At 47.8% G+C, this 13,181-nt stretch overlaps 1 pseudogene; it reads right to left on the reverse strand.

Moving 5' to 3' along the window:
* Positions 1-12,732: 12,732 nt before the first annotated feature.
* On the reverse strand, positions 12,733-12,861 carry LOC135813199 (U4 spliceosomal RNA; annotated as a pseudogene).
* Between the last annotated feature and the right edge of the window lie 320 nt (positions 12,862-13,181).

Raw genomic sequence — 13,181 nt, forward strand, 5'->3', positions numbered from 1 at the left:
AGAAGCCCTAGAGGCATTTACAGCTGCCAGGCTGATCCCGCTGGACAAGAAGCCTGGCGTTAGGCCGATAGGTATTGGAGAGACGGTCCGCAGAATACTGGGCAAGGCGATCCTTGTAGTGACTGGGGACCTTGTGCAGTCTGCCGCAGGCTCTCTTCAGCTCTGTGCTGGCCAACCGAGTGGGATCGAAGCTGCTATACACGCCATGAACGACACCTTTCACAATCCGGACATGGATGGAGTGCTCCTTGCGGACGCCTCCAACGCCTTCAACCGGTTGAATCGCAAAGCCTGCCTCCTGAACATCCGCCATCTCTGCCCGGCACTGGCCCCAGTGGTCATTAATACGTACCGATCCCCCGCTCGTCTCTATGTCGACGGAGAATGTATTCTATCGTGTGAAGGCACCACCCAGGGTGACCCCATCGCCATGCCTATGTATGCCTTGGGTGTCACCCCGCTTATCGCTGATGTTGCTTCTGCCGACGTGGTACAGGAATGGTACGCGGATGATTCTTCAGCTGGCGGCCGCCTACGCCCTCTACGGCGATGGTGGGATGACCTGAATGCAAAAGGGTCGGATTATGGGTACTTTCTGAATGCAACAAAGTCGATCCTGCTCGTGAAACCCGAGGCGTACGAGGAAGCCACTGTGATTTTTGCTGGTGCTGGTGTGCGTATTGAGAAGGATGGTTGTCGTCATCTAGGAGCAGCCCTTGGCCCGCCGTCCTTTGTGGAAGAGTACGTTGCTAATAAGGTCACCGACTGGGTCCAGCAGATTCGTCGTCTGGCTGAATTTGCATCGACTCAACCTCAGGCAGCCTACAGTGCCTTCATTCAGGGACTACAGCCGCGGTGGTCCTTTCTCTCAAGAACCCTTGAGGATGCCCCTGCACTGTTTGGTCGTCTTGAAGACGTGATTCGGGACATCCTGATCCCAGCTCTGACAGGCCACGCGCCACCGTCTTCTCAGGAGCGTGCACTGCTGGCCTTCCCATGTCGCCATGGTGGTCTTGGCATCACCGACCCGACATCTATGGGCGGCAACTACCGCAATTCACGCAAGATCACGACATCCCTGTGGGAGAAACTAATCGCCCAAGATTCCTCCCTAGATGGCACCGCGGCGCAAGTTCTCCGCATACGTACGTACGACTTTGCGAACCAACCTCCTGGCAGCCGTGAAGTCTTTCAAGGATGGTGCTGGAGCAGAGCTTGAGCTGCAATTGACCCTAGCCTTGGAGAAGGGGGCCTCCAGCTGGCTGACTTGCCGCCCTCTAGCCATCCATGGATTTCGTTTGTCCAAGGCGGAGTTTCGCGATGCCCTCTGTCTCCGGTACGGGTGGACACCAGCACGCCTGCCATCAGGATGCGCCTGTGGCCATGGTAACTTTGACGTCACCCATGCCTTGTCCTGCAGTACTGGGGGATTCCCCAGTACAGTATTCGACACAATGAAATTCGAGACCTCACGGCTGATGTTCTGCGTCAGGTCACGCATGGTGTGTGCATAGAACCGATGCTGCAGCCAGTCACCGGAGAGAAATTCCGGCTTCTGTCCACAACGACCGCTGATCAGGCTCGTCTTGATGTTGCCGCCAACGGAATCTGGGGTGGCCGATTTGAGCGCACCTTTCTTGATATAAGGGTTTTCAACCCCTACGCTGCCTCAAATCGCGCTGCCTCAGTTTCCTCAGTGTATGCACTTCATGAAAAGGAGAAACGCCGGAGATATGAGCAGCGTCTGCTTGAGGTTGACCGCGCCACGTTCGTGCCAGTAGTGCTGTCAGCCACTGGTGGCACTAGCAAGTGTGCATCGGCCCTGTTCAAGCGTCTTGCCAGCATGCTATCTGACAAGCTGAAGGAGCCGTACTCCGTGACGATGGTATGGCTTCGCTGCAAGCTAAGCTTTGCATTAGTCCGAGCTAGCGTGATGTGCCTTCGTGGGGCAAGATCATCATCCGCACACCGTGTCACCAGGGACCCCGCGTCTGTAGTGGTAGCCGAGGCACGTGTTTCCTTGCAGGACTGTTGAACTAAAGTCAGACATGTACATTTTTGTCTAGAGGTCTAGTCATGTACTTGTCATGATTCTTTTCTATTTTATTCTTTTTACCAGGCGTGGGCCATCCCCTGGATTATCAAAATGGGTGGCTTATTATTTTCTTCTTTTTTTTCTTTTTTTTTCCTTTTTCTGTTTCTTCTTTTTACCAGGCGTGGGCCATCCCCTGGACTATCAAAATGGGTGCCTTATTATTATTCTGATTTTCAAAATATATGGCTGTAAAAACTTTGAATTCTTTTATAGCCAGTTAGTTAATTTAGTTGCCAATCAGTTAATTTCGTTGCCAGTACATTTCAATTGCCATCGTACCTGTCCCGTACCTATTCCCTACCGTACCGTGCCATCAAAGACGGCTGGCCACAATGCATATTCAAATAGGGCTTTCAAATGCAAGATCACAATGTGAAGCAACTTGGAAGAATTAGTATGTATGCGAAGTGTATCGGGGGATGCATGCAGGGCGCGCGATAGTGCGGGTTCGAATCCTAGGTTATGTCTTAAAAAAAAGGAATTTTTTAAAGAATTTAAAAATTTAACATCCCTATGCTTTTTTTTGTCTAGGTCATCAAGACAAAAAAGCATAGCGTAGGGCCCTGAGCTTCCAAGCTCTCTCGTTTCATTTAATCCCGAAGACACCTCTGTCACCATTTTCACATTCTCCTTTACATAGTTGTGAACAGTGCTGTTTCACCCTTCCCGGTCTCACACTGTGAAAAATGATGAATGCAATGCCATGTGTTCACATTGGAGGCTGAGAAATGTGGCAGACGTCCATTTGCAAAACAATCGTCGGTTTCAATAGCAGCTTCATGCAATTACACTTGAACAGTGTTTTTTTGTTAAAGGTCTATGAGAAGAAGATCAAGTGAGAGTATTGATTTTAAATAAGCTTCGAGGCGACGGTAGTGTTGGAAATGCGATCAACAGAACGAGCTTGATCAACATGTCACAGAAGGCGATATTGTATTCAAAACGAGTGAATACGAAGGCGGTGAAGAACAGAGAAGGAGAAAAATGTGATATGGAAGAAATGGTGAACAATTATTACTTCGAACTAGTTTTCGCACAACACTCTTCAGGAAGTCACATTGTACTAATGAAAAAAACATTCAAGAGAGGTACTCATGACGAGAAATGAACTGAGAATACACACCTATGAAAATGATTGAACAGGCGGCGAGATGACAACTGTTTAAGGATGGCAATAAACAGAAACAGTTGAAGCGTCATTTCACGAAGGTTTAATTGAGATGTCACGAGCAAATTCTAGAGAATGTAGTGATAAACTTTTCGAATTGTCCGCAAACTCCAACGCAGCCACTTACACATTTAAACATCACTTCTCAACTCCAAAACTTCTCAACTCCAAAACTTCTCAACTCCAAAACTTCTCAACTCCAAAACTTCTCAACTCCAAAACTTCTCAACTCCAAAACTTCTCAACTCCAAAACTTCTCAACTCCAAAACTTCTCAACTCCAAAACTTCTCAACTCCAAAACTTCTCAACTCCAAAACTTCTCAACTCCAAAACTTCTCAACTCCAAAACTTCTCAACTCCAAAACTTCTCAACTCCAAAACTTCTCAACTCCAAACCTTCTCAACTCCAAACCTTCTCAACTCCAAAACTTCTCAACTCCAAAACTTCTCAACTCCAAAACTTCTCAACTCCAAAACTTCTCAACTCCAAAACTTCTCAACTCCAAAACTTCTCAACTCCAAAACTTCTCAACTCCAAAACTTCTCAACTCCAAAACTTCTCAACTCCAAAACTTCTCAACTCCAAAACTTCTCAACTCCAAAACTTCTCAACTCCAAAACTTCTCAACTCCAAAACTTCTCAACTCCAAAACTTCTCAACTCCAAAACTTCTCAACTCCAAAACTTCTCAACTCCAAAACTTCTCAACTCCAAAACTTCTCAACTCCAAAACTTCTCAACTCCAAAACTTCTCAACTCCAAACCTTCTCAACTCCAAACCTTCTCAACTCCAAACCTTCTCAACTCCAAAACTTCTCAACTCCAAAACTTCTCAACTCCAAAACTTCTCAACTCCAAAACTTCTCAACTCCAAAACTTCTCAACTCCAAAACTTCTCAACTCCAAAACTTCTCAACTCCAAAACTTCTCAACTCCAAAACTTCTCAACTCCAAAACTTCTCAACTCCAAAACTTCTCAACTCCAAAACTTCTCAACTCCAAAACTTCTCAACTCCAAAACTTCTCAACTCCAAAACTTCTCAACTCCAAAACTTCTCAACTCCAAACCTTCTCAACTCCAAACCTTCTCAACTCCAAAACTTCTCAACTCCAAAACTTCTCAACTCCAAAACTTCTCAACTCCAAAACTTCTCAACTCCAAAACTTCTCAACTCCAAAACTTCTCAACTCCAAAACTTCTCAACTCCAAAACTTCTCAACTCCAAAACTTCTCAACTCCAAAACTTCTCAACTCCAAAACTTCTCAACTCCAAAACTTCTCAACTCCAAAACTTCTCAACTCCAAAACTTCTCAACTCCAAAACTTCTCAACTCCAAAACTTCTCAACTCCAAAACTTCTCAACTCCAAAACTTCTCAACTCCAAAACTTCTCAACTCCAAAACTTCTCAACTCCAAAACTTCTCAACTCCAAAACTTCTCAACTCCAAAAACGGTCTCTTCAGTGCGAAGAACTATAAGGCCACACGTTTTTATTCCCGTAGCTATGCAGAAGACGTTACTTCAGTAACGTCTGGCGCTAGCCAGGGTCCACTCAGCTTTAATTCCCGTAGCTATGCAGAAGACGTTACTTCAGTAACGTCTGGCGCTAGCCAGGGTCCACACAGCTTTAATTCCCGTAGCTATGCAGAAGACGTTACTTCAGTAACGTCTGGCGCTAGCCAGGGTCCACACAGCTTTAATTTGGTGTTTGTTTGTTTGTTTGTGTCACGCCTGGCGCTATCCCGTATCTGTCCCGTACCGTATCGCACAGCTGGCCATTTGCTGGCTGTCGTATCTGTCCCGTGCCGTACCGTACCATCAAACACAGCTGGCTACAAACAGCTGGCCACAATATTATGTACATGTATACGACTCCCTGTGTGTTGCAACTGTGCTTGAAGGGGACGGTTGCACTTTTTGTAGCTCCGTTTTATCTGAGTTTTCAGTCGTTCCTCTTACTAGTCTTGCCAAGGGGGTGGCTCTGGGTCCACCAGAGTTGCCCCTGGCGTATTTCTGAATTTGCTGGGGCGAGGGTTCCGCGACGCGGTCGCCAAGGCAGTGTCTTTTCAGTCACGACCGTTGTCGTCCTCGTCTCTCCATTCGCGGTGGTGTAGCTGACCCCCGAATGGTTTCAAACTGCGAAGCTCGGAGGAGTACAGTGGTGGCAGAGGCATGAGCTGTGAGTGGAGACGGTTGCTGGAGATGGATGGTGATGCAGGGAGAAGAGTTACGCTGCCTGACGCCGCGTGTGAAATTGTTTGAACCTGCAACTTCAGTTCGAGCGCGGTGGACTTCTAGACGATGTGTCCTCATGGCTGTTTTTCAACGCTTGGCCTATCGCTGATATCCCTGCGTGGGATGCTCTTCCAGTGGAGTCCAGGTGGGACTTCGGGTGCCCACACTCCATCACCTGGTTGATTGTTTCGGAACTGCAAAAATATTTATTGTTTCCTATTTTGTGCGCATCTCTTGTCATCTCTCTTTTCTATACGTCGCACACCAGATGTACTACTATCGCCGTCTTTCTCTTGCTTTCTCTCCCTGCTTGCTGTTTTTTTGTTTCTGTTGCCACTGTCCCTCATCATACCCATGCTTGGGTGGTGGGCGGCGTGACCCGTTAGGGTAGCTGCCAATACAGTACGACTCCCTGATGTATAGAGAGACTTTCCGGAAAGAAATAGGGAGACGAGGAGGAAATGAAATTAGAATGGATGTTAGTTGCCGAATAGGTGATAGGATGCGTCAGCAAAAACATACTTTGGAAGAGAGATCCCTTCGTCTCCAAAATAGGCGTGAACGGGCGAGTCAGCGCCGGTCACAGGAAACTACGGCAGAGTGATCCCGTCGACTCCAGAACGCGCGTGCTCGGCAGAGTCAGCGCCTTCCCAGGAAACATTTCCATCAGTTCCCACAACATGCACGATGAGCTAAGTAACAAAGCATAGCGTAGGGCCCTGAGCTTCCAAGCTCTCTCGTTTGGTGTTTGTTTGTTTGTTTGTTTGTTTGTGTCACGGCTGGAGCTATCCCGTATCTGTCCCGTATCTGTCCCGTATCTGTGACTACAAAGGCTCTACAGGATTGTACATAACAGCTGTCCACAATATTTGCGGGCTCCTGTATCTGTCCCGTACCGTACCAATATTCGTCGTATTATGTATACGACTCCCTGATGTAGAGGGAGATTTGGAAAGAAATAGGGAGACGAAGAGGAAATTAAATTAGAATAGACGCCGATTAGGTGATAAGATGCGTCAGCATAAACATACTTTGGAAGAGAGATCCCGTCGTCTCCAAAATAAGCGTGAACGAGCGATTCAGTGCCGGTCACAGGAAACGTCGGAAGAGAGATCCCGTCGACTCCAGAACGCCCGTGATCGGTAGAGTCCGGCGGTACCAGGCAACGTCAGGACAGACATCCCTTTGAGTCCAGAACGCCCGTGATCGGCAGAGTCTAAGCCGATCCCAGGAAACGTCAGGACAGACATCTCGTCGAGTCCAGAACGCCCGTGATCGGCAGAGTCAGCGCCGGTCCCAGTAAACGTCATGTAATGTCCAAATTTCGACGTGAGCAGCAGGTCACTCGCGTTGATTTTTCGACGTGCGAGCCAAATAACGCGAGCTGAACTTTCGCGTCGCAGACATCCCGTCGACGCGCAGAAAAACTAAATCTGCAGCCTCTTTTGCCGTCGGACAGGATACGTATTTTAGGAGACTGTAAAGTTATGTGATGTGCTCCACAGGCAACCATGCATTCGGCGTCGTCCTTGGCTCAACAGGTCAATGTACATGTATTACTACAAAAAGGCCAGAAAATCCGATCACTGTATTAAAATCAACTAATGTTCGCTGGCGATTTAATTTCGCTGATTTCGCCGCTTGGTACCAACTGGCCAAAGTAAATCGCAGGCCAACGTTTGTCATATAGGCAAATAATGCATGATTGAGCAATGGATGCATGTGAGAGCAAAAATACCGATCGATTTCAAATTTGACGTGAAACTGCGCGTCACGTCGGAAATAACGTGCATCTTTACCTCTCTATTATTATTATTATTATAGACAACACCTCATGGCATGAGAAGAAAATCAGCCAGTACGGGAGATGTGGGTGTTAACCAACCATGGTGAATAAAAGAAGAAAAGTAATGGTCAAGACGGAGAAGCATGGGAGGGACAGGTGATGGTGAATCTAGTGAGCAGATTTAAATGCGTCCAGGGTACTGGCATTGCGCGTAGTAGCGGGCAGCGCAAGCCAAGCAGAGTAAGCAACAAAGAGTGGAGAGCGTACAAGGGAGGACGTTTTAGCCAAGGGGAGGGCAACAGAGCATCTTGTCTGGGAGCCATCTGTGATTCGGAACCAGTTATACACGTTAAGATGAGGAGGATGTAGAGCTAGTTTAAATTTGTGAGCAAAAGTGCAAATTAATTTTTGACGGTGGGTCGACAGTGGGCAAGCATTTGCAAGGACATACAGGGAAGCAGAAGAGTAGAGAGGGGGTAGACTAAACAGGATACGAAGAAGTTTTCTATGGTGGATTTCGAGATGCTCAGCGAGAACCGAGGACAAGCCACACCAGCTAACAGCAGCGTACATGAAAAGAGGCAGGATGTACAGTTTGTAAAACAAAATTTTACATTTGAAAGGAAGATGGAAACAATGGGGACGTATAACACCTAGGGCAGAGCTTGAACGGCTGCAAAGAGCATCAATATGGAAAGACCAAGAGAGACGATCATCAAGCATTATTCCCAGGTGTTTATGGTTGGAAACAACCTTTATGGGTTCTGGGAAATCAGGATGGTGTAAAAGTGACATGGATGAGATTGGGGGAAGGAACATTATTTCGGTTTTAGTCAGGTTGGGTCTAAGTCGCCATATTTGCATCCAGCGTAGGACACTGCATATCTGAGCCGACACTCGAGGTACAAGAGCCGCTGGGGACGAGGATGCTGACAGTAGGGTTGTATCATCAGCAAATAACGAGACACCTGGGTCTATAGAGGGTAAATCATTTACGTATGCTACGAACAAAAGAGGTCCAAGTATGGAGCCTTGGGGAACTCCAGAAGACACTGGTAGAGGATCAGAGTTGATGGAGAGGGCAGAAACAAACTGTGATCGGCTACTCAGATAGGACTCCAGCCAGGACAGAGCAGGGCCAGACACACCAAAGACAATATGTAGCTTGGCAAGGAGGCCACGATGCCAGACAGTATCAAAGGCCTTTGCCAAGTCAAAGAAACAGAGAGCAATATAGTGTCGAGCATCACGAAGGGTGGCAATGTCTTGTACTAGACGAGCTAGTTGGTCAGAGGTTGAGTCGTTGCGCCGAAAGCCAGATTGGGAAGGGCTAAGGCATGGTGAAATGTGGCAATACAACTGGTCGTAAAATACCTTTTCACATACTTTTGAAAGGGAGCAGAGAAGAGATATTGGACGATAGTTTGAGGCTTGTGATCGGGAGCCTTTACCTTGTAGATGGGCGTGACCTTAGCGATCTTCCAACGATCAGGAAATACGCCGGAGGAGTAGGAAAGGTTGAATATAAGGCACAGTGGGTACGCCAGAGATGGAGCCAGAACTTTGAGAACTTCATTTGGTAGGGCATCAGGACCAGGGCTTTTGTTGCTTTTTAGTCTTTTTAGGTAGCTGCGAACAGATGATGTGGTGGTATGTATAGAGCGCAGATCAGAAGACACAGTCGCAGAACGCTGCAGAGGTGGTATTGGAGAGCAATGGTCGTCTGGAATACCAGCTGATGTGAATTGCGTATTGAGAGTATTAGCTATAGACTTGGGGTCAGTCACCATCGAACCATTGGAAGCTAATAACGGTGGTATGTCTTGACGTGTACTAGTTGTCCTTTGAGTGCGAACAAAGGTATACAGGTTAGGCCTGGAAGAGGGGTGAGATAGGGTGGTAGTGAGCGAACGTAAATATGCTCGATACTTAGAACGTGACAATGACTTCACCAGATTGCGCTGTTTTTTGTATAAAGAAATATTAGCATAGGTGGAGTACTTCTTACTTAAGCTATAGTAGTCGTATTTGAGTTTAATTGCACCTTGGAGATCTTTGTCGAGCCAAGGGATCTTGGGGTTACGGCTGGACTGACGAGGGTGGTGGCTGCCATGTTTGGGTGTAGCGGGTCTTGCTCCGTATTGTGGCACATAGAAGGAGAGCACGTCATCAAGAACTGTGGTGAACTTCTCCACAGCTTCATCAACAGTAGTGGAGGTGAATAAAAGATGCCAGTCACAGGCAAAAAGTGCAGAGTTGATGATTGACCAAGTGGAGGGTGTAACCTTGCGGAAGGCATGTCGCGGAGGGGTAGGAGTCTGAGAGCAGTTGTAAGAGGTGTTAGCAGTGGCAATGTTGTAGGCTAGCGTTGTAATGACTTGCAAATGATCCGATGCAGCAAGCGGGGCAGCATCGTCAACAGAGCGTACAGAGAGGGGGCGGTTCGTAGCAAGCAAGTCCAGACAGGACAGTCTTCCATTCGGAGCGACACGGGTGGGGAAATTGACAAGCTGCTGGAGGCCAAAGCTAGAGAACACGTGTGATAGCTCCGTACCAGCACGCGATGTGGTGTCACCACTCCACCAGTCAGAATTGTGGGCATTGTAGTCACCGGTAAGAAAAACATCAAATAAAGAGAGGTCCAAGGAACACAGCGTGTCGGTAAGTATGTCGCAAAAGGAGGTGATATCAAGAAGGGATTGTGAAGGGGGGCGGTAATGACAGCAAATGAGTAGCGGATTGGCCCGGAGACCTGCCGGTGCACCAAGCTCAAGCCATAAGGCCTCGCTTTGGGGAGAATCAAGGTCATGGCGACGGGTGCAATGTGGAAATGTCCCATCACGTATGAGAATGGCCACGCCACCATAGCCACGTAGGTTTGATCTCAGGTTCTTATGTGTAGATCTGTCTTTACGGAAGCATGTGTAGCCTGGAACACTGAATAAAAGTGACGGGCTTAGCCAGGTTTCTGTTAAACATATTATGGTGGGCTTGTTGGCATGACATATTGCGTACAATTCCGGAAGTTTGTTTGTTACAGAGCGACAGTTGATAGTTACAATGTTAATGGAATGTGCGTGGTCCGGGAAAAACGGGAAAGCATGAGCGCTCAACGGGGTGAAGCCCGACGTTAGTTTGTGGTAGGGGGCGTCGTGGAGCTGCTGTTGATTAGGAGTTTTAGTAGTTTGTCGTCCAGAATCAGGAAGGAATGGTGGTGCAAGTGGAATATGACCACTAGATATAGAAGAATATGTAACGCAATGAGGGGAAGGGTGTGATGAACTTGCGTGGGGCACAAAGGGTTGGGCAAGAGGATTTAGCTGTTGGCTAGGTGACGGAGGACCCATCACTTGCTAGCGGAGTCGGCATAGCGCCATTTGCGGACGGTGTGCGCAATGGTGTCGGGCCAGAATTCCTTGTCAAGCAGCGTTTGCTCAAACTCTTCCGCGACAGAAACGCGTGCATAGCAGGTACCAAAGTATTGGGTTTCGGCAATTGTGCATGCGTATACATCAACGCCCCTATCAGCGCACCAGGTGACAATTGACTGTGCCTTACTTCCAGGGCTAACATTCCCGACAAAGAAGGCACATCGCTTGGGAAGATGTGTGCCAGTGAGTGTGTTGGGGTTGGGGTTTTCTGTGGCCATTTTTCTGTAGACAGACACAACTTTGGATTTTGTTGCCCGGGCAATGGGATCGCTGTGGGCCGCTGATTTATTGCTCCTTCGCCGCTGTTCTTGCCAGTTGTTCTGATGGGGATCGCCTTCTGTGCTCCCAGCAGCACCCTGAGTACATGTGGGCTGTACTGGTGCACCACCGGCGCCTGCTGTTGTAAGTGCGCCCCCAGTTGTTGCATTTCTACCAGTGTGTACGGGTATGTTCCTGCGTTCCATGTGGTTGGTGTTAGGTACGGTGGCCCTGCTAGTGCTAGTTGACCTGCTGTGTAGAGTGCGTGCATCCTCTTCTGGCTGTGTGCTATTCGTACTCACTGTACGAGTACAACGGGATTGCATGTCTGGAGTGTCGCAGTGTACGGGCTTGGATGAACCATTGTACTGCTGCTGGTGAAGCTGTTGCACTTCCCCCTTCAGCTCCGAAATTTCCAGCTTCAAGGACAAAATTATGCTATCCCTGTCCTCCCTCATGGAGGCAATCTCCCCCGCCAAGGCCTGGATAGTGTTAGCAAGGCTATCTAGCTTAGAGTCATTAATCCACGACGTACCGGTGTCAGTGACGGGCTTCCCTCCAACGCCGTGCTTCCGCAGTGCCTGCACCAGCTCTGGCCGGGCGAGGCTCGAAGGGGAGTCCAGGGACTTGCGTTCAGCGATGGCGATTAGTTCCTGGTACCCGATCAGGGCAAGATCAAGGTTCTGGTCCAGGGACATACTTAGTTTCAGCAAGGGCAAAGGTAGAAGGGTAAAACTGCTGCGGGGGGCTCCCGGAAAGCTGTTCCGAGGAGCACCAAAAACGTCAACCACCCCCTGAGATTCAAAAAACTAATAGAGAGGTTTCTATTTCTCATCGGCCAAAATTTGTAGATTTACAATATAAGGAGATAAAAAGAAAAGAAGGAGCAAAACAAAAGTAGATGATTATTAGAGAAATAACAATCCGCAATAAATTCTGCAAATACTTTTGCCTAACTCATAAGCAAACCGATTGAAACGTTTTCGCAATATAGTGATGTGGCCAATCAACCAAAAAGACATTCCCATCAGTTCTTATAACATGTACGATGAGCTAGGCAAAAAAGCATAAAAGCATAGCGCAGGGCCCTGAGCTTCCAAGCTCTGTCGTTTGGTGTTTGTGTGTTTGTGTGTTTGTGTCACGCCTGGCGCTATCCGTATCTGACGGCAAAAAAGCATAGGATGTTATAAATATTTCAATTCTCCTATTTTTTTTTCAGGCATATCCTGGGATTCGAACCCGCACTATCGCCCTACATGACTTCCCTCATACACTTCGCATTCATACCCATTCTTCCAAGTTGCTTCACGTTATTATCTTGCGTTTGAAAGCCCTATTTGAATGTTGCGGGCAGCTTTATGTGGCCAGCTGTGTTTGATGGTACGGTAAGGTACGGGAGACGGTGTCGTATTACCCTCGATCGTACCTGTCCCGTACCTATCCCCTACCGTACCGTGCCATCAAAGACGGCTGGCCACAATGCATATTCAAATAGGGCTTTCAAATGCAAGATCACAATGTGAAACAACTTGGAAGAATTAGTATGTTTGCGAAGTGTATCGGGGGATGCATGCAGGGCGCGCGATAGTGCGGGTTCGAATCCCAGGTCCCAGATCAAGGCAAAAAAAGCATAGCGTAGGGCCCTGAGCTTCCAAGCTCTCTCGTTTGGTATTTGTGTGTTTGTTTGTGTGTTTGTGCCACGCCTGGCGCTATCCCGTGTCTGTCCCGTACCGTAACGTACCATCAAACACAGCTGGCCACATACAGCTGGCCGCAATATTCAAATAGGGCTTTCAAACGCAAGATCATAAGTTTTTTTTTCAACTAGCAATAACCACGCCTCGGTTGGACCTCATTGGCTATGGTACTACCACTGCGCATAACCTGAACGTGAAGCAACTTGGAAGAATGGGTATAAATGGGAAGTGTATGGGGGAATACATGTAGGGCGAGAGTGCGGGTTAGAATCCCAGGATATGACTGAAAAAATAGGAGGATTGAAAAATTTATAACATCCCTATGCTTTTTTGCCGTCATCAAGGGGGTAGACGGTGTCGTATTACCCTCGATCGTACATGTCCCGTACCTATCCCGTACCGTACCGTACCATCAAAGACGGCTGGCCACAATGCATATTCAAATAGGGCTTTCAAATGCAAGATCATAACGTGAAGCAACTTGGAAGAATTAGTATGTATGCGAAGT

This window comes from Sycon ciliatum, chromosome 3 (assembly GCF_964019385.1).
Source record: "Sycon ciliatum chromosome 3, ocSycCili1.1, whole genome shotgun sequence".
NCBI lineage: Eukaryota > Metazoa > Porifera > Calcarea > Leucosolenida > Sycettidae > Sycon > Sycon ciliatum.